The following is a 23022-nucleotide window of genomic DNA, read 5'->3' on the forward strand; positions in this document are numbered from 1 at the left end:
TCTTGTTATACAAAGTTGTTTCATATGCTCCAGTATATTTTTCAGTATTGTTTTTAGTTTATCAACTAGAAATAATATTAAAAGTGATTACATTCACTTTGCTAGAACAAAGAAAAGGCATTTGGTGCAAAGATGACCATCTTCTAATGTCAGCACAGAGTGCTGCACTAACTAGAAAACAACTATTTTCCCTATTTATTTGCTATTAAGTTTACAGTATTAAAGTTTACAAAGGAAAAGCATCAAGGATCATAGTTTTAAAATGGGCTAACAAGCAGCTCCATCGAAAATGGGGACAGAAGTCAAAGAGGCACTTTTTTAAAAGAACAAATATAGATGGCCAGTAGGTAAAAAAAATGCTCTTATCACTTATTATCAGAGAAACACAAAGTAAAATAACAAGATATCACCTCATGAGACTGGAACACATATAATAGAACAAAAACAACAAGTGCCTATGTAAAAAATATTTCATCCAGAGTTGTATTGAGCTTCCATATGACCCAGCAATTTCACATCTCAGCATCTACCCCAAGTGTTCCAAAACACTATTTTGAAAAGACATTTTGTTCCTCTGCTCATTTCAACACTATTTATCATATCCAACCTGGAAATAATCCAAGTACCTAAGACTAGAAAACTGAATAAAGAAATTGTGGTATATATACACATTAGAATACTACTCAGCTATAAGAAAAGATTAACTGATGCAGTTTGCAGCTTTGTGGATTTTTATATGTGGGATATAAAGAGACTGTGTAAAGGAGAAACAAATGACCAAAGGCAACAGAACTGAGTTTATCAGGAAATGGTGGGCAAAAGGGGCAAAGAGGTAGAAAAAGATTCCTGGGAAACTGCAGAGAAGCTGCACTCAAGTGGTGCGTGTGGTGTTAGAAGGATGTGTGCATGAAACTATCATTTACCTCAATTATAAAACAAAAATAAAAACAGAGGACTGAAGCAATAACACAGCAGAGAGGCCATTTGCCTTGAAGGTGGCTACCAGGTTTGATTCCCTGCATCCCAGACGTCCTCCTAGTACTGCCAAAAATGACCCCTGAGCACAGAAACAGAAGTAACTCCTGAGCATAGCCCCAAAATCCACTACCTCCACCACCACCACCACCACCACCACCACCACCACCACCACCACCACCACCACCAACAACAACAACAACAAAAATACAATGGCAAACAGAGGAATGTAACATTTATTAGAAATATTTTAGGGAATGAATTTAAGACTTTTCTTTCATTTCTCGTGCTGTTTTCATGAAGAATGCTTGTTTATAATGAATAGTGTATGTACATATTATAATCCCATATTTCCTAAACTCGGTCATTTAAAAAAATTTTTAAAGGCTTTGGACAAGGTAATTTTTTATATACAGGAGCTGTCATGTGTATTAAAAGAATCTTTGATCTTGATGGGGCTGGAGAGAAATAGCGTGGAGGTAGGGCATTTGCCTTGCATTTAGAAGGTCAGTGGTTTGAATCCTGGCATCCCATATGGTGCCCCGAGCCTGCCAGGAGCATAGTGCCAGGGGTAACCCCTGAGCGCTGCCAAGTGTGACTGAAAATAACAAACAAACAAAAAGTAATCCCTGAGTAATCCTACTAGGTGTGCTCCCCCCCCCCCAAAAAAAAAAACCTAAACCAAAAGAATCTTTGATCTTGATTCACTGTATAACAGTAAATCCCCTGGGTCTCAGTCTCTTTTCTCAAGTTGTTTTGGTATATTTCTTTGTTTGGGTCACACCAGCTGACATTTAAGATTTATTTCTGTCTCTGTACTCAGAAATTATTCCTGGTGGTGCTCAGGAACCATTTGGAATTCTGGGTATTGAACCCAGGTTGGCCAAATCCACTATTGCTCCAGCCCTCTTTTCTTAAGTTGTGAAATATAAGAACTCCAACATTGCCATTTGTCCCTGGTGAACAAAATCTGTACCACCTCCCTGTTCTTACCAATATTAAAATACACTGCAAACAATGGTATACATTTTTTAAAAAAATTATAGGTATATAATTTTTTAAAATAATTTAGTTCTGGCTGGAGCAGTGGCACAGTGGTGGGGCATTTGCCTTGCACATGGTTGACCTAGGATGGACTGCATTTCGATCCCCTGGAGTCCCATATGGTCCTCTAAGCCAAGGTTGATTTCTTTTTTTTTTTTTCTTTTGGTTTTTGGATCACACTGGGCAGCGGTCAGAGGCTACTCCTGGCCCTATGCTCAGAAATCGCCGCTGGCAGGCTCAAGGGACCATATGGGATGCCAGGATTCGAACCACCGTCCTCCTGCATGCAAGGCAAACATCTTACCGCTGTGCTATCTCTCCAGCCCCCACCAGAAGTGATTTCTGAATGCATAGCCAGGAGTGGCTTCATTGGGTGTGGCCCCAAACCAAAATAAATAAATAATAAAATAACTTAGTATTTACTTTCCTTAGAAAAAAGTCTAATATTGTCTCTCTAGTGTCCAAGCTTTCAGTTACCTATCATTCAAAATTCCTTCCTTCCTTCCTTCCTTCCTTCCTTCCTTCCTTCCTTCCTTCCTTCCTTCCTTCCTTCCTTCCTTCCTTCCTTCCTTCCTTCCTTCCTTCCTTCCTTCCTTCCTTCCTTCCTTCCTTTTTCTTTCTTTTGTTTTTGGGTCACACCCGTCAGTGTTCAGAGGTTACTCCTGGTTCTGTGCTCAGAAATTGCTCCTGGCAGTCTCGGGGTACCATATGGGATTCCGGGATTCAAACCACCATCTGTCCTGAATTGGTTGCGTGCAAGGCAAATGCCCTACCTCTGTGATATCTCTCCGGCTCCTCACAAAGTTTCTTTTGGTAATTTTTTCTACAGGTTCCGGGGACATTGAATTTGTGGATCAAGCAAATTAAAAAAAAATAACTACAGCTTTTTTCCTCCTCAACAACTTGTTCCTGAGCTTTTTTTTTTATAGCTTTGATTTGATCATACATCTGGTCTCATCATAGATCTTGGATAGACTTCCAAGGCTGTGGAAAATATTCAGCCTGTCATACCCAAATAATCCCTCAGTTCTCCACCCTATGGGGAAATCACCAGTCTGATTGTGGTTTTGTATTTTCAGCTGTTTTATGTCATCAAGCTATTCCCTTGCTCAAATCTCTAGTGCACCTTTGTTTCCAGCTACACTGAGTCTAAACTCCTTTGACAAGATGTCAAGACCTTTCAATGTCTCTCTATTCCCCTCACAGTCCATCTGCTTGGTATGGGTCAATAGCCTCACTTCTCCTTCTAACTTCCATATGTTCAGGTATTCACCTGTTCTTTTAAGGCATAACACAAGTATAACTTCTTTTATGAGAATTTTCCTCACCAATGAAGCCCTTGCTTTATTTTTCCTGTAACCCAAAAGCACTCATGAGGATAAAATCTATTTATTTTTTACTTTCATGCACTAGTATTTATTAACTGAACTAGATATTATTTGAAGGGTAGGACTGTTGTTTCCTCTGTTCTTGACTTCATATATTACACAGAATGAATAACTTGATTAAGAAGTTGCATTGGAGGCTGAAGCAATAGTATAAACGGGTAGGATATTCACCTTGCAAGAGGTCAGCCCTGGTCAATATTGGAAACCCCATATGGTTTTCCAAGTCCATCATTAATAATTTGTGAGCTCAGACTCAGAAGTAACCACTAACATCATTTATCAACTTTCATCTTATTTAGGCCAGAAGGAGGAGCCAAGCTTTTCTACCAAGATTTCCAGTGACTGCTAAATTGCAACAAATTACTCCATTTCTTGACTTGTAACTCTGCTAAAGGTCAACTATAGAATGCTAATAAATAATCACCCATAAATGTATTTTCCTTGCAAAGACAAACTAGACTTATATTCAAGTAGCTTAATGCAATCACTAACTTTGAAAGGTGGACCTAGAAACACTAATGATGTTCTTGAGAAGAACAATTATTCCAATGGCTTAGCCTGAGTTGGGAGACAATATCAGATCCCAATAGGCACACATTCTTGGTTTCAGGATTGTATTGATTTTCTAGGCTTGTGTAACTTAATGTAAGAAATGTGAAAAGCTATGTATTTGGGGTGGAGAGTGCTTGGACCATAACCAATGCTTTCAGAATTAAAATCTGGCTGAGCTCAAGGGATCACAGGAGGTTCCTAGGATAGAACCAGGGTTGGTCAATGGGGGACAAGTACCTTAATCACTATATATTAACTCTTTGGCCTGAAAAGTGATGTCTGTTTGAAAAAGCAAAGTAGACTTTCATTATGGGGCTGCTTCTTTCTTTATGATGGTGGTGATATTTTTATGTTTGTAGAACTTAGTCAATTTTCAATGTAGTAACAGGCCAGGAAAAAAAAAAGGCCAGATGGTGTTACCCAAGATATCTAAAAGTATTGGAGTTCTACACAGTTAAATATCTTTAATTAAATAAATTCAAGAACCTTCTTAATTTTAAGCCTTTTTAGTTCTCTTGTTATTTTTAATATAGAAGTCACATGACACAGATGAGAGAAAAACCTAACAGCTACAATCCATAAAAGTTTATAGACAAAAGTGGATTCCTCATGGAAAATTTTAATATAAAATTTGACTTTATGGGGCCATAGCAATAGTACAGCAGTAGGGTATTTGCCTTGCATGCGGCCAACCAGGGATAGACCTAGTTTTTATCCCTGGCATCCCACATGGTCCCCTGAGCCTGCCAGGAGTGATTTCTGAGCATGGAGCCAGAATATTTGGAATTTAAAAAATTCCACACACACTGCTGTATGTGGCCCCAAAACAAAAATTAACTTTCTTTGTCCTAATATGATTAACCAATTAAAATAATTATAATAAACATAGTTTAAATTTATATTCAATTAAATTGGACATATTGAACATATTGGTGTTGGGGATTAAACCCAGGTCACCATATGTAAGGCAGGTGTCTTAGCCATTGTCCTATTTCTATAGACCAATACAACAATTATATTATTTAAAAGAAACAATTTTGAGTGAATAGTTCTAATAAAAAACTTCAAAGTCAAGCAGATATTGATATTTCATTGCTATTTTTAAGTTCTTGTATGACTAGAAAATGTTACACTGACCTTTTTTATTTTTTTCATAGTGTTTAAGATCATATACATTCTAGGTTTTTGTTTGTTTTCAGGGGTACATACTCAGCAATCCAAAGGTATTACTCCTGGATCTATTACTCAGAGATCATTCCCAATGATCTCAGGGGACCATATAGGGTTCTGGGACTTAAAACCAGTTTGCTCACATGGAAGGCCCTATCTGCTGTACTAATTCTCTGGACCAAGATTTTGTATGTTTTGAATTACAATTTCTTAGCTAGGACCAAAAGGTTCCCTTGGATCCCAAAGAGTATTTCAAGGTTGCTACAAGTGAAAATTGCTTAAATCTGCTGAGGGGTGAATGACATGAGACTAGGAAGTCATTTGTAGGACATGGGAGCCACAGAAAAGAAACAAGTTCAAAAGGGGTCACTGTTGGAAACCAAGTGATAAACCCAGCTCTGGGTAAACTTAACAATTGTTTGTTGTAAGCACATGCTGGCATCTTAATGGAAAATGCCAGCTTTTCTAGACCTCAAAGAAATCTCTGACTTTCCCATAAATAAGAATTCAAAAAAAAAAAAAAAGAATTCAGCATGATTCTTGTCATAATTCACGTAATACATTTAATAATATGATCTTGTAATTAGAACTTGCTCTAGTTAGCTTGAATGTACCACTACTTATTATTCATATTATTTCTATTAATTATACTTCTTAGTGTTTTCTAAATTTTAAATATTCAAATGATAAATCTAAAAAAGTTTATTAAAACTCTGTCTCCATCTATAAGGAACTATCATTTGGCTCCTTCATCATATTCCTGGGAAGTTAGTTTTCCTACAAATATATGAGAAGATATTTACCTAGGAATCAAAGTTAGGGAGATCTCACTTATTTTATATTAGAAAGAAGTTCATGGCATTAAAACTGAGACCTGTAATAATCATTGTAATTTGCTACACTAATTTCTACTTTTCAAGATTCTATGCAAGAAAAATTTATTTTGCTGGCAGTTCAGATTTGGCTTCCCAGCAACGAGCAGAGATTATTCCTAAATCTACTCAGGAATCAGTCATTATGTGCTTGTGCGAAATGTAGAGTGCTGGTCATTGAACCCAGTTCAGCTGCGTGCAATGTGAGCACTTTAGCCAATGTGCTATCTCCCATCCTGAAAAAATATTTTTAATGAAGTGAGATGAGTTCTTGGGTGTTTTTCTTTTCCTAAGGGGAAATGAGTATTTTTGTGAAATGAGCTTTTGTGTATTTTTCCTTTCCCATATGAAAGACTTGACATCCACATGGCTATTGTTATGAACTTGGCATCATAACTTTGGAGCAATGAGCATCATACATTATTTACCTGTTGGGATGCTCATGACAGATTACTGATTGCCAGCTCTGCTCCTTCTTTACCACTAAGAGGTCATTTCTTGAATTGGACTGAATGAGAATATCCAAATAATTACTCACAAATTCAAAAATTAAGTACTTATGTGAGAAGGGTCTAGCATTAATTCCAGTACTAAATTCTAAATCTCAGAGCTTCCAAGTGGCAACTAAGTCAAATGTTATAAATAATGAGTGTCTACAAGGTAATTCCTGAAAGTTAATATTTCTGATTTGGTGGATGGCTGAATAAGGAACCCTTATTTCATGATTTGGGAAGGACCAACACATGACAATATGAGTTATTTTATATTGAACCCCATTACTTAATATTTAACTCAAAAAATTTAGTTATAACTAATTAGTGAAGGAAGAGACCAATATTCTTTGCTATAGAACCATTACATACAATGGTTTACTTTATTTTTGTTTATGTGCTCAGATTTTTCTATTAATACATACCGTGTTTTAGATTCTGAAAAAATAAATGTGCTCCTTTAAAAGGGGCAATTGACATGCATCTGGATTTTATGCGAAAGTCACGGCTTAAACATTTCAGGATATTAAGGGTCTGTTAGAATAGCAGGTCATGTATGTACTTGCAAGAACATTGTTTTCTATTTCATTTTAGCCCATCTGTATGTGCTCAGTTATGTACCAAAAGTTGTGGGGTATGTAAAACTATGGACATATGCCGAAGATGGGGCTGCATTATGTTATATCAACAAATTTAAATGTCTGTGGCAATGATAAAGAGGTGTGGTCAGTCAAAAACAGGCTCAGATTTCTGAATTCTGCTCGTTAGAGCTTTTATTCTGTGATGATCTTGTAACTGTTTGCAAAAACTTTAACTTCTTTCTTATTCATTCTATTTTATTTAATAAATTATAAATGGAGTCTACCAACCATACTGCCCCAAATCAAACTGTTAGTCCTTAAAAAAAAGAGTTACTGTAATAGACATGTTGCATGCTTCTCAGAACTTTCTATGTACTATGACCCCCTTTGCCCCCTGCTACCACTATATTTCCAATGGCTCAGAGTAGGCTAGAATCAGTAAATTTGGAAGATTATGGGGAAAAACTCCTGAGAGTAGTCAGATGATAATACTATGAACCAGAAACCTGCTTCCTCAGAACTAAAAGCAATTTCCCTTTGTTTTATTCTTCAATGTTGGAAGGAGGTGGATGCCTTAAGTAATCTACAGAAAACAAGACAGGTGAAGACATTATACTAAGAAGCTTACAAATCTCTGGAAACCAATCTCTAGATTTTTGTAGCAATGCTGCATTATGGATAGTCTTCTTAATAGAAGATCCAGTTTTATTTTGCTCATTAGCTCTCCAAGAAAAAAAAGAAAAGAAACTATTTGAAGAGCAAGGAGCTCAAGTGGAAATGCACATGCCTAGCATAAGTAAGGCCTGGCCTGATTCAGATTCCTTGTACATATACCCCTAACCTTTTCTCATAGACTTTTCTCCAAAACTGGTAGTACCAATGGCCTAGAAAATGTCCGACTTCATCAGGTCATTAATTTCTGGGAGTGATCCTACATCCCCAGCATTGACAGGTATTTTTCTTAATAAAATAAAATAAAGCTCTTCATGCTGAGGCAGGGAAACTACGCCTACTGACAGATTCAAGGATGGGTTTTATAGAACAAAGTCCCCTCCAAAGGGAAGAAAATATTTTTGTTATAATAATAATGTATTTGATTTTCATAGAATACCAATTCTTTTTACGGTACATTATATTGTTCAAAGAGATAGTACAGGGGTTAAGGGACATGCTTATTATGAAAATGACTTAAGGTTGGTCCCTGCTACCCTGAGCACTGCTTTGATAACCTGGTCAATTAACTACACTGCAGGACCCAGCAACACCACATTGTTAGACCTTTGCATTGAACTTCAGGGTGATTTGGCCAGAAATACTCAGGAAGTGCCCGCATGACTTTGTGAGCACTGTTTGGGAGGCCTTCTAACCTCCCAAATCACCCTACTCCATGTCCCCGCCAAAGTGCATTGCTTATGCCAAAGGTATACAGATAAAGGTAATGGTCTTTCCTTTGGGGACATTTTAGGAACTGAGATAACCATAAAAGTTCATGACAACAGTTAACAGTGTGTAAAACATGGTCTGTATCTGCTAACTATTCTTGAAGAAATTAAGGAAAATATTAAATGGTCTTTATTAGTCATATAGTTAAATACATCAAACATTATTTAAAGATAATTGAGAATGTTTCACTGAGGAATACAGTTTAAAGATACATGGTGAAGGATTGATGGACTATAAGCAAGTGGAAAAGTGGTAAAAGAGTATTTCAGAAAAGAATGGTATGATCCCAGGAGAAGGGTCAAAGACATGGATCAGACAAGAGGAGATCTCAGCAGGACTGTCCTTTGAAAGGTGTCTCAGGTCAGGCATGAAGATTTTTCCCTGGTTTCCCCTTAATTAAACTTCTTCCCAATGTCCTTCTTTTCCTTCTTCTTATCCTTCCATTTTTTTAAATTAGAAACATAGTTTTTATTTAACTATATTATTTCTTGACTTCAAGGTTCATTCTTTTTTGGGGGGGATCCACACCCGGCAGCTCTCAGGGGTTACTCTTGGCTCTACGCTCAGAAATTGCTCCTGGCAAGCTCAGGGGGACCATATGGGATGCCGGGATTCTTACCACCATCCTTCTGCATACAAGGCAAACTCTCTACTCCATGCTATATCTCCGGCCTCAAGGCTCTTTCTTTTTTCCTCAGCCTTTTTCTCACCTCTTTTCTCTTAACTATTATTTCACTTGATTATACTGCTCCTTTCCAAGTATGTTGTGACCTCTTCTTTGGTAATTATAGTTCATTGAAACATAGGAAAAAGTGATATAATCAAAGAAGGAGGTTACATACCTGTGCTACATAATTCTTAAAAGAAAAAAATGAGGTTAAATAGTTTTAATATATTCATGATCAGGTTTTCTTCATATGAGTTTAAGACCACAGGAAATCATACAAATATTATCTTAGTTAAAAAAAAAAGGACTGTCAGTTATCCAGAGTGATAGCATAGTGGAAGGCCATTTGCCTTCCACGTCTAACTTGGAATTGACCCGGGTTTGATCCCTGGTATCCCATATGCTCCCTGGAGCCTGCCAGGAACGATTATCAGCACAGAGCCAGGATTAACCCGTGAATGTCACAAAGTATGGTAAATAAAACAACAACACCAAAACCCAAAACAAACAAAGCATTGTCAATATCTCATTTTACTTTTTCTAGAATCAAACTTTTATTTTTATACACATGATAAAGCTCAACGCTATGAACACTTAGAGTAAAATTTTCACCAACTCTCAAGAAGAAAAGAAAAACATTACAAAATAAGATTTTTTTAAAACAACTTTATTACATACATGATTGTGTTTGGGTTTCAGTCATGTAAAAAACACCACCCATCACCAGTGCAACATTCCCATCACCAATGTCCCAAATCTCCCTCCTCCCCACCCGACCCCCGCCTGTACTTTAGACAGGCTTTCTATTTCCCTCATACATTCTCTTTATTAGGATAGTTCAAAACGTAGTTATTTCTCTAACTAAACTCATCCCTGTTTGCAGTGAGCTTCATGAGGTGATCTGGAACTTCCAGCTCTTTTCTCTTTTGTGCCTGAAAGTTATTATTGCAAGAATGGTTTTCATTTTTCTTAAAACCCATAGATGAGTGAGACAATTCTGCATCTTTCTCTCTCTCTGTGACTTATTTCACTCTGCATAATAGATTCCATGTACATTCATGCATAGGAAAATTTCATGACTTCATATCTCCTGACAGCTGCATAATATTCCATTGTGTATATTTACCATAGTTTCTTTAACCATTCATATCTTGAGGGGTATCTTGGCTGTTTTCACAGTCTTGCTATGGTAAATAGTGCTGCAATGAATATAGGTGTAAGGAAGGGATTTTATTGTATTTTTGTGTTCCTAGGGTATATTCCTAGGAGTGGTATAACTGGGTCGTATGGGAGCTCAATTTCCAGTTTTTGGAGGAATCTCCATATTGCTTTCCATAAAGGTTGAACTAGATGGCATTCCCACCAGCAGTGGATAAGATTACCTTTCTCTCCACATCCCCGCCAACACTGCTTGTTCTCATTCTTTGTGATGTGTGCTAATCTCTGGGATGTGAGGTGGTACCTCATAGTTGTTTTGATTTGCATCTCCCTGATGATTAGTGATGTGAGCATTTTTTCATGTGTCTTTTGACCATTTGTATTTCTTCTTTGTCCAAGTGTCTGTCCGTTACTTCTCCCCATTTTCTGATGGGATTAGATTTTTTTCTTGTAAATTTGTCAGTGCCTTGTATATTTTGGAGATTAGCCCCTTATCTGATGGGTATTGGGTGAATAGTTTCTCCCACTCAGTGGGGGGCTCTTGTATCCTGGGCGCTATTTCCTTTGAGATGCAGAAGCTTCTGAGCTTAATATATTCCCATCTGTTAATTTCTGCTTTCAATTGCTTGGAAAGTGCAGTTTCCTCTTTGAAGATGCCTTTAGTCTCAATGTCCTGGAGTGTTTTACTTATGTGTTGTTCTATGTATCTTATGGTTTCGGGTCTGATATCGAGGTCTTTCATCCATTTGGATTTAACCTTCATACATGATGTTAGCTGGGGATCTAAGTTCAATTTTTTGCAAGTGGCTAGCCAGTTGTACCAACACCACTTGTTGAAGAGGCTTTCTTTGCTCCATTTAGGATTTCTTGCTCCTTTATCAAAAATTAGGTGATTGTATGTCTGAGGAACATTCTCTGAGTATTCAAGCCTATTCCACTGATCTGAGGGCCTGTCTCTGATAACTGTTTTGATATGCTGTTTTGATAACTATTGCTTTGTATTAAAGTTTAAAGTTGGGGAAAGTAATTCCTCCCATATTCTTTTTCCCAATGATTGCTTTAGATATTCTAGGGTGTTTATTGTTCCAAATGAATTTCAAAATGCCTGATCCACTTCTTTGAAGAATGTCAGGGGTATCCTTAGAGGAATCACATTAAATCTGTACAATGCTTTGGGGAATATTGCCATTTTAATGATGTTAATCCTGCCAATCCTTGAGCAGGGTATGTGCTTCCATTTCCGTGTGTCCTCTCTAATTTCTTGGAGTAGAGTTTTATAGTTTTCTTTGTATAGATCCTTCACATTTTTAGTCAAGTTGATTCCAAGATATTTGAGTTTGTGTGGCACTATTGTGAGTGGGGTTGTTTTCTTAATGTCCATTTCTTTCTTATTTCTATTGGTGTATAGAAAGGCCATTGATTTTGTGTGTTAATGTTGTAGCCTGCCACCTTGCTATATGAGTCTATTGTTTCTAGAAGCTTTTCTCATAGAGACTTTAGGGTTTTCTAGGTAGTGTATCATGTCATCTGCAAACAGCAAGAGCTTGACTTCTTCGTATCCTATCTGGATTCCCTTGATATCTTTTTTTGCCTAATCACTATAGCAAGTACTTCCAGTGCTATTTTGAATAGGAGCGGTGAGAGAGGAAAGCCTTGTCTTGTGCCAGAATTTAGAGGAAAGGCTTTCAGTTTTTCTCCATTGAGGACAGTATTTGCCTCTGGCTTGTGGTAGATGGCCTTAACTATATTGAGAAAGGTTCCTTCCATTCCCATCTTGCTGAGAGTTTTGATCAAGGATGGGTGTTGGAACTTATCAAATGCTTTCTCTGTGTCTATTTATATGATCATGTGATTTCTCCTTTTCTTGTTGTTGATGTTGTGTATTATGTTGATAGGTTTATGGATGTTAAACCATCCTTGCATTCCTGGGATGAAACCTACTTGATCGTAGTGGATGATCTTCTTAATGAGGCATTGAATCATTTTTGCCAGGATTTTGTTGAGGATCTTTGCATCTGTATTCATCAGCGATATTGGTCTGTAATTTTCCTTTTTGGTAGAATCTCTGTCTGGTTTAGGTATCAAGGTGATGTTGGCTTCATAAAAGCTATTTGGAAGTATTTCCGTTTGTTCAATTTCATGAAAGTTTCTTGCCAGGATTGGTAGAAGTTCTTCTTGAAAGGTTTGAAAGCCATCTGGGCCTGGACTTTTGTTTTTGGGCAGACATTTGATTACTGTCTTAATTTCCTCAATGGTTATGGGTGTGTTTAGATATGCTACATCATCTTCATTCAACCGTGGAATATTATAAGAGTCCAAAAATTTATCCATTTCTTCCAGGTTTTCATTTTTAGTGGCATAGAGTTTCTCAAAGTAGTTTCTGATTACCCTTTGGATCTCTACCCTATCAGTAGTGATCTCTCCTTTTTCATTCCTAATACGAGTTATCAAGTTTCTCTCTCTTTTTTTGTTAATTTTGCCAGTGCTCTATCAATCTTGTTTAGTTTTTCAACTTCTGCTTTCTTTGATCTCTTGGATTGTTTTTCGGGTTTCCACTTCATTGATTTCTGCTCTCAGCTTTTTATTTCCTCCTGTCTTCCTATTTTTGGGTCCTCTTGTTGAGTACTTTCTAATTCTATGAGCTGAGTCATTAAGCTATTTAGATATGCCCCTTCTTCTTTCCTGATGTGTGCTTGCAAAGCTATAAAATTTCCTCTCAGTACTGCTCTTGCTGTGTCCCATAAGTTCTGATAGTTTGTGCCTCCATTGTCATTTGTTTCTAGGAAGGTTTTGATTTCCTCTTTGATTTCATCTAGGACCCACTGGTTATTGGGTATGAGGCTGTTTAACTTCCAGGCATTAATGTTTTCTTCTGTGTCCCTTTGTAGTTCACATATAATTTCAGAGCCTTCTGGTCAGCGAAGGTAGCCTGTAAAATTTCTATCCTGTTGATATTATGGAGGTATGTTTTATGTGCTAGCATGTAGTCTATCCTGGAGAATGTTCCATGTCCATTAGAGAAGAATGTGTATCCAGGCTTCTGGGGGTGGAGTGTCCTGTATATATCTACTAGGCCTCTTTCTTCCATTTTTCTTTTCAGGTCTAGTATATTCTTGTTGGGTTTCAGTCTGGTTGATCTGTCAAGTGTTGACAATGTCGTGTTGAGGTCTCCCACTATTATTGTGTTGTTATTGATATTATTTTTCAGATTTGTCAACAATTTTATTAAATATTTTCAGACCCTCATTTGGTGCATATATGTTTAGGAGAGTGATTTCTTCCTGCTGTATGTATCCCTTGATTAATACAAAATGTCCATCTTTGTCCTTTACAACTTTCCTAAGTATAAAATTTGCATCATCTGATATTAGTATGTCCACTCCAGCTCTTTTATGGGTGTTGTTTGCTTGGATAATTTTCCTCCAGCCTTTTATTTTGAGTCTATGTTTGTTCTGCCTATTCAGTTGTGTTTCTTTTAGGCAGCAGAAGGTTGGATTGAGTTTTTTGATCCATTTAGCCATTTTGTGTCTCTTAACTGGTGCACTTAGTCCATTGACATTGAGAGAAAGAATTGTCCTGGGAGTTAGTGCCATCTTTATATCGAAGTTTGGTGTGTCTGTTGGTCAATGTTGTCTTAAAGTAGGCAGTTCAGTTTTTCTTTTAAGTATGGTTTTGAGTCTGTAAAGTTTCTGAGTTGTTGTTTGTCTGTGAAACCATGTATTGTTCCTTCAAACCTGAAAGTGAGTTTTGCTGGGTGCAGTATTCTAGGCGAAGCATTTATTTCATTGAGTTTTGTCACTGTGTCCCACCACTTCCTTTTGGCCTTGAGTGTTTCTGGTGACAGGTCTGCAGTAAATCTCAAGGATGTTCCATTGAATGTAATTTCTCTTTTCGATCTTGCTGCATTCAGAATTTTGTCTCTATCTTTGGAATTCATCATTGTGACTAGGATGTGTCTTGGGGTGTCTTTTTTTCTGGGGACTGTTTTAGTTGGTACTCTTTGGGCATGCAGGATTTGATTGTATGTATTCTTTAGCTCTGGTAGTTTCTCTTAAATGATGTTCTTGACCGTTGATTTTCCTCGAGATTTTCTTCCTGGGTCTCTGGGACTCCAATGATTCTTAAGTTGTTTCTGTTGAACTTACCATAGATTTCTATTTTCATCTGTTCCCATTCATTGAGTAATTTTTCTATTGTTTGATCATTTGCTTTAAGGCTTTTTTCCAATTTCTTCTGCTGTATGGAATTATTATTCATCTCATCTTCCAGTGTACTAATTTTGTCCTCAGCTGCTGTTAACCCATGGGAAATCTCAACCATGTTTTTCTTTAATTCATCTACTGAGTATTTCAAACCTGTTATTTGACCTGAAATTTCAGTTTTGAGTTTTCTGATTTCTATCTTCATATTCTCTTGATTCTTATTAGTGTTCTCTTCTATACTTCCTTTGAGTTCTTTGAACATTTTCCATATTGCAACTCTAAACTCCTTATCTGAGTGACTGACTAGTTGGTTGGTCATGTTCAAGTCATCAGAGTTGCCATTGTCATTCTCTATGTCTGGCGCTGGCCTGTGTTGTTCCCCCATTGTCGCACTTGTATTGTGGGTTTTTCTATGGGTTGTGGTTGTATTCATTGGATAAATGATGTGCACGGCAGCGCTCCTCTGGCTCCACCCTTTCTGGGCTTGTAAACTCACCTCTAGGGAAGGCTTCAGGGAAGGCAATCCATCAGCAGATGAGCCACACACAGGATAAAATAGGGCAGAAAATGGAGCACAGCACAGAAGACAGGCAGATAGGGGTGCTGGCATCTGAGTTCCAGCAGAGTTCAGCGGCTTCCCCTTTCTTGGCTTGTAAGCTCACCTCCAGGGAAGGCTCCAAGGAAGGCGAGCCATCCGCAGATGAGCCACACACAGGACAAAATCAGGCCGAAAATGGAGCACAGCACAGAAGACAGGCAGATAGGGGTGCTGGCATCTGAGTTTCAGCAGAGTTCAGTGGCTTCCCTTTCTCAAAATAAGATATTTTTAAAGCTGCAATGACCATGTTAGCCATAGCCAGAACCAATAGTCCACTATAGACTAGGTATATATAAAGTCTCTGATGTTTCTCTTAAAAACCTCTCAGACATCATACTGAGTCTTTCATTATTAGTTGAAGGAAAGCAAGAAAATATCAACTGTTCTTTTGTGATCATTTGTTTTTAAAAATGCCAGCTTTCTTTGTCTGATATACTCTTTACTTCCATGTTCTGTTTCTTCATAAGAAAATTTACTCTTGTATCCTTCAGAATCTTTAAAGTGAACACAGACAATATCAGAAATATTCTTATTCCCCAGAGAAACAACTTAAAAAAATACGAGCCTTCAGTTAAATATAATATCCTATATTAATTTAAGAAAATGCTTTCTAGGGTTTTTTCTTGAATTCTGAGCATGCAAAAGCATTATTTCTGAGCTGCATTTCAACAGAAATTCTTTGAAGAGACACATTTAGAAAGATGGCTTGTAATCAGATTTTGGAAATTGTATCAGTCACTTCAGAGCAGTTGAGATTTTATGGTTTGGAGGTTTGACAGAATGAGGGGTCAAGAAATAAATTATGGTTTGGATTACCTCAGCCATTGTAGAATTTTTCCCCCTGCATTTCATCTTGAAAATAACTTTCAATTCCTAAGCATACTATGTTTATTTACCATAAGTGAAATAGTTAAATTAAGTAATCTAATAAAAACATTTGCTATTGACAAATCAATATAGCTTAGCTTTTATTGTGGTTAGATGATGGTTCTATAATTCTTAATGGTACTTAATAAAAACTCATAATTTTTATGAAAATATTTGAGTGAAACAATTGTTTCACAAAACTTAATTTTATTCCTCATATTTTATTTTAAAGTCCTTACTAACAGTATGTGAACCAATATTACGATCTGATATTGTAGCTTTAAGATACCTCTTTCAGAATGGGAAAAGCCAATTGGAGATATCACAGGAAAAAGCATTGACCTAACACTGAAATTTTGTATTTTTCCTGAAAGCTATTTTTCTTGGATCTACAACAAATACAACTGTGAATTGGTGTCCAGATGGGCTCTAATTCTAGAAAAAAAAAAAAAAAAACAGGGGGAGGCCCAAGTACCCCAAAGAGTTGGAATTACACCTCATTTTGAACAGATGGCAAAACCAGAAACCTGGGATTTCCTAAAACTTAACCAAAAGGAACATTTTATCTTAGTGCAAGCATGTTAACTATCAAAATTTGTTAAAGAGAATGCTCTTCACAAAGCAAGCTTCTATGTTTATACAGTTTGGGAACAATTAGAACTTCAATGGCTGCTAGTCAAGTAAAATGATATGTGGAGTTATCTTTTGAGGGGGTAGCACAAAGCTTTGAGAAGGCCCAAAGGTGTAGGGATAAACTAGTCTCATAATTCCAAAATAATTGTCCATGACAAAATACAAATATTGATTCTTGATAAAAATAAAAAGAGATAGTTTTCTGTGATCTATAACCATTCCTTCTCTTTGCAGTCCAGGTGAAGTCCTGAGTAGGGTCATGAGAGAGAGAGAGAGAGAGAGAGAGAGAGAGAGAGAGAGAGAGAGAGAGGAGAGAGATTATTTTACTGTTTTCTATGACATGTGAGCTAGGTTTTCTTCATGGTTAGGTTACAAGCTATAAATCATTCACTAGTCTCCAAAAAGTATTCACTCTACTACCACTACACATTTTAAATATCCATGCTCATCTTCACTGCTACCACTCATAACTAATTATAAAATTTGACATTATCCTCTATCCATGTATATATACATATACATACATACATATATATACTTATATATTAAATAATAGAGTTGACTCTTGAACAACATGGGGAGTAAGATGATACAGGTTCTGACTATAAAAATTGTGAATATCTTGTGGTTGGCCCTCCTTGTACAGTTATTTTATATCTGTGGATTCAGTCAATTGTTATCTATATTAAGCAGTTGTTTGATCTGTGAATATGAAACAAGTGAACAGAGAAAAACAATCTACATATATGTGAAGTCACAAAGGTCAATGCTTTGTTGTTTTGAGATTGACTATACATATATTCTCTCTAAATAATATAACACATTTTTTCGTATAACTCATAAATGTGATTTGCAGGAAAATGAGTTATGACTCATTATGATAATTTTGCAATTATAATAGCTTAATTATAAAACATTATTTTCTTTCCAGATTTTATTTCACTCCATTCATCCATCCACTATTAGGCTCGCTTTCCCCAGAATGATAAAAGATGACTGCTGAAGCAAGTGCTTATTTTCTCTTTCTTGGCACAATTTTCTGCCAAGGTGAGTCATACTGGGTACTGATAAAGAAACTTCAGTATTTCTTTTATTGCTTTATAAAGTCTAAACCTAGTAAAAGAGATAAATAGCTTATTTCTTGTTTTATTTTCTCTTAATTTTTTCTGTACTGTCATTGAATCCTTCTTATCTTTGAGATCCTAAGCAACAGGTACAAGTGTACTTGTACCAGGCTCTTAAAACTATTTAAGGAGAAACCTCATATATAATACTCAGGAGGTTCTGAGTCAACTCCCAAAATACCATGACAATAGGTTGTGCAGTTTGATGCTACAGCCCAGTGTTGCAATGCTCCTCAAACCTTGCAGTGCTGGGGACCGCAAGAGGCACACTCAGTGATGCTCTGAGGCCTCAACAGATATACTTGGTGATTCCTAGAATAGCAGATACTACTGGTAATCAAACTTGAAGATTTGTATATATAAGGAATGACGTCAGCCCTTCGTATTACCTCCCCACATCCGGGGCCTTAAATCTTAGTGTACAGAGTGTCTTTGCCTATAAGAAGTTAATAAATTCACTCTTAATAAACGTCATATGTTTTTTATAGCTCTTTTATTTCTCTATGAAAATTCGTCTGTTCTCAGTTCTTAGATGTTTACACATATAGAAGAATGGAAGAATGGAAGAAGGATACATGTGTCAACTCTTGTTCTCGTTCTTCAATTTTTTAGTAGTTATAAAGATTCATACTGTAAATGGGAACCATCTGTTAGGGTTTGTAGAGCATCACTCAGCTGCAGATTTTCTTCTTTAAGAAAAAAAAAGAACTTATTTGGAAAACAGAACTAGCATACATATAATGTAGAGTTATACAATTCATGAGAAATAGTCAATCATAGGTTTATATATCATGTATATGAGTGGATGCTACAACATCAATTTAACACATATTTTTAATCCTGGATATAACACATAATTTTATTCAGAGAAATTATGCTTCTCTACACTATTGCCCCTATGTATTTAAATTTTACTTCACTGTTTTCTATTGCATAAAGTTATATATTTCATTTTACAGCTGGGTTAACATATACCCATGCCTTATGAATCATCTATGCTCACAAGTAATGACATAAAGACAGATAAAACTTTTTAATGTACATGAATGTCTATATTTATCTGGTCTTTGCTATATTCCAATTGATTCAACAATTCCATGGAAAACTCCAGAAAATTTCCCTAATTTGACACTGCTGGTTGTCGGCTATTTTTTTTCCCCCTCTTGTATCAACAACTGTGACAAAATAGGCAGCAGATTAGAATCTTCATGATTTTTTCAGGTTATTTCCCAGGACAAATTTGCTCTTATCAGAGGAATGACTCGGTACACATTATTGGTGGTATTTGACCTTATTCCCCTATTCAAGTAGAATTTAGTTGGGGGACTATGGCCAAGGAAGTCATCTTGTAAATTATCCCTCAGAAAGGTTCTACTTTCCTTTTCTTCTTTCCTCACCTCCTCCTCTGCTCCTGCAAATGTCTATGAAGAAGGAATAGGATTCAATAAAATATGAACTGAAACATGCAGCAGGCTTAGAAGTTCAGTAGAGAACACAGTTATACAGAAAGTTTGTCCAGAAAACTGGAATTCGATCTTAGAAATTTATGTTTACAGTTAAAGAAGCATTTTATATTTTAATTAGAAATAAAATAATACACTCAAGGTTTTATGATGTGTTTTGAGACAGCTCTATTAGGAATATTAGAAGAGTATAAAAGTATTTGATGGTGTCTGAACAACATGATCCCACTTAAACTTCTGGACATGTGGGATAAAAAGCATATATTAACCCTCCCTCTCCAAGTTATTTTCCAATCATATCTAATTAGTAGTTGAGCTATTAATAATCACAAAAAACTATTTACAATAGTTGAAAAAGTCATTAGTACTAATTTCCATAAATTGTTTGAAACTTCCAGTTAGAAATACCAATGAATTAATTCACCAAGTCTAGCAATGAGTTAGCTCAATGAAAACTGTCAGGGTTATAAGTGCAGAGAAGTAGTATACTCAGGACAATAAGGTTATACAACATTCTTGAAAATCCTCATTACTTTGAAAATTAACCCGACAAGAGTCTAAATATGATAATATTTCTACAAGACAGCAAGATACTATTACATTAAAGAAAGACTCAATCTACTTATTGCTCATCAAGTATCTTTCTTCTTCCTTCCTTCCTTCCTTCCTTCCTTCCTTCCTTCCTTCCTTCCTTCCTTCCTTCCTTCCTTCCTTCCTTCCTTCCTTCCTTCCTTCCTTCCTTCCTTCCTTCCTTCCTCTTCTTTCCTTTCTTTTCAAAGAGCCAGTATGATATTTAGCTCCTTTTATATATAATCAAGGGTTTCTTTAGTTATAAAGAAGCTGCTAAATTGGAATGCAGAGCGAAAGCCATTTTACTTATGAGAGTAAATACTTTTTAATTAAAAATAATTTTATTGCTTTTGTTAAGTAATTAAAATTTACGAAATGATTTCTCAAAAATATTTATTAATATTAAGTTGTTTTTTGGCATATACCAGTAAATTGCAAGCAATTATTTTACTCTGCATGTGTAATTAAAGTGACTAAGTAATTACGTTTTTCCCCTTTAGTTTAGTTGACACTATCTCATTTTTCTAATTTTTGGCTCATTTTTATTTTTATTAGTGAATGCTTCATAGAAGTAAGATAAGGGGTTCCAGTTAGCAAGAGGGAAGCAGCTTCTTTTACTGAGCTTTGGAGAAATACAGACAAATACTGTATGTCATGTTTGCATTCTAATGTCCTTTGTTTGGCGGATGCTTTTTCTTCCTTTATCTATATACACTGCATATTGTTAATATATGGGTTTTGAAATATTTATAAAATGAAGATATTAAATAATTTAATATATTAATTTATATATTTCAGCTTTTATTCAATTTGAAATAAATAAGTACTAAGCACTTCATCTAAACATTGGCTCTGCTTGTCTCTCAACAGTTTATTTTTCTTGTTATTCCTCAGATATAATCAATTCCCTTCAGTTGCACTCATTTTTTTTAATATTGAATGTCCTTTAACAACTCTCATCATGTGTGTTGGTTCCATGTGATCCTTAAGCATCAGATGAAGGAAAAGTTCAATCAACATGATAGCTTCTTTCTAAATAAAGGAGAATAAAAAGCAGAGGCAAAACAACACACAGGAAAAAAAATCTATTATCCTTAATCATAATAAATTATGAAGTGTTTCCAATGCAGTGAATGTTAAATACTGATAGCTGACACTGACTTCTTGTTGAATATCTTGGACTATGGTAGCAGGGTCTAGGCCTATTGCCCACATGAATTACTTGGAAAAACAAAACCAACAAATCTTGAAATAAAAAATAGTGAAGATTCCTGGGTGCATTTTGGAATACATTTTCATGTTGTTGAGCCAACCAGGTCAGATGGTTCAATGCTAAAGATTGGTAATTCAATATTTTTAGGTCCCAGTGGTGCTTGTGTACCCACGGTCACATCTAGTGGTGCTTTCCTGAGGATTGAAATTGGAGCATTTCACATGCAGTGCATGCTCCCCTTACCCCTATGCTATTTCTCTAGCACTTAGGACAGGCTTATAGTTGGAAAAAATTTTTGGATTAGACCAACAGTACAACAGCCTATGATTCTTCATATAGCCAAATAAAATAATAAGGATCAGATTTTCTTTCCACCTGAAACAATATTTTAAAATAAATTAATAAATCAGTAGTTTGAAAAAAACTGTACTTTAAATAACAGATAGTGTTAATGAGAAAAAAGTGGTAAGTCCTATATACTTTCAAATTTACTTATTTTGAATATTTTCAAAGATGTTTCATCAAGAGTGGATGCCTGGACTTTATCTTTAAAGTTAATTAAAGAGCAGGCATATGAAAATGACATACAACTAGAAAATAATACATCAAATAATATATTACAGAAAAAGTAAGTTGTAAATATAATAGGGTGTAACAGTAAGACTTTTTTAGTAGATAACATCATTCTTGTTTAAGGAAAAAGGTAAAGCAATATAGAAGTGCAAGAGATTCCACATGATATTTCCTGAAAAGAGAATGACATAGAACTAAAACTAAAACAGATTAGAAAAAATAGAGAAATTGTTTGCAGAAATTAAAACCACTCTTACAGATGAAATAAAAGTTCAAAGATAACAAATTAAATGTAGCAAAACTTTTAAGTGATCTGGGAGAAGACTCGGTGGAATGAAACACATATTTTAAAGATAGAAGCCTTATTTTGATGCTTGGCACCACATGTTTTCTTGAGCACCACCAGCAGTAACCCCAGAGCACTGAGTCACTAGGTATAACTACAACTCCTCAATTAATTTTTAAGAATTGTAGATGTTGGGAACTGGAGCTACAGCACAGCAGTAGGGTGTTTGCCTTGCATTCAGCTGATCCAGGATGGAAGGTGGTTCAAATCCTAGCTTCCCAGATGGTCCTCCAACCTGGGAGCAATTTCTGTGTGGATAGGCAGGAGTAAGCCCTGAGCTTCACCAGGTGTGGCCCCCCCAAACCAAAAACAAACAAACAAACAAAGCAAAAAAAGTGTAGATGTCATCATTGAGAATAGGGAGAAAGGCAAAATGAATCGAACCAAACTAAATACAATGGGAGTAGTATATTTTTAAGTCACAGATAGAAATAAATACTATATTAAAAATCTATACTAAATATTTGGAAACCTTTCACAAATGAGATACTTTGATCTTGGGCAACATTTTCAGTATTTTTTCCCAGGGCCATTTCAAGATTGGTCTTTCCAGAGATCCCTTTGAATTCTACTCTGAACTTCATTCTTTTAGTTCAAATAGGTAAGCATTACAATGTGTCGGCTCCAGAGATCACACCAATTTTTGTTATAGTGTTAGTTTCGATAATAAGTATCTTTATGAGAACATGAGTCTTCTCTTTTATGTCCCCTTTACACTGAGTGGGCTATTAGTAGCATGGTGCAGTGAATATTTGGAACTCATACATAAAATGAAAATCTTTCTCATGAATCACAGCAGGGATCTCTGGGTGTTGATCTAGTGTTCAATAGTGTTACCAAGGTTGACAGTCACCTGTTACTGATTTTCTATTGCTTTCATAGAAGTGAGGAACTGAAGGACTTATTTTTATCAGAACATTATAACTTAAAATATATTTTTGTTCTTTTCAGTTGCTATGACATGCCAATATTCTAAGTCAATTCAGAGTGCAGAAGTTGTCAAAAATGCTGGGCAAGGAATGAAGGGACAAGAGTTCTAGTATATAACTCAACAGCTCATCTAGGATGTGCCTTCAGAGAAATAAAATTAAC

Source organism: Suncus etruscus, chromosome 3 (assembly GCF_024139225.1).
Source record: "Suncus etruscus isolate mSunEtr1 chromosome 3, mSunEtr1.pri.cur, whole genome shotgun sequence".
NCBI classification, from domain to species: Eukaryota; Metazoa; Chordata; class Mammalia; order Eulipotyphla; family Soricidae; genus Suncus; species Suncus etruscus.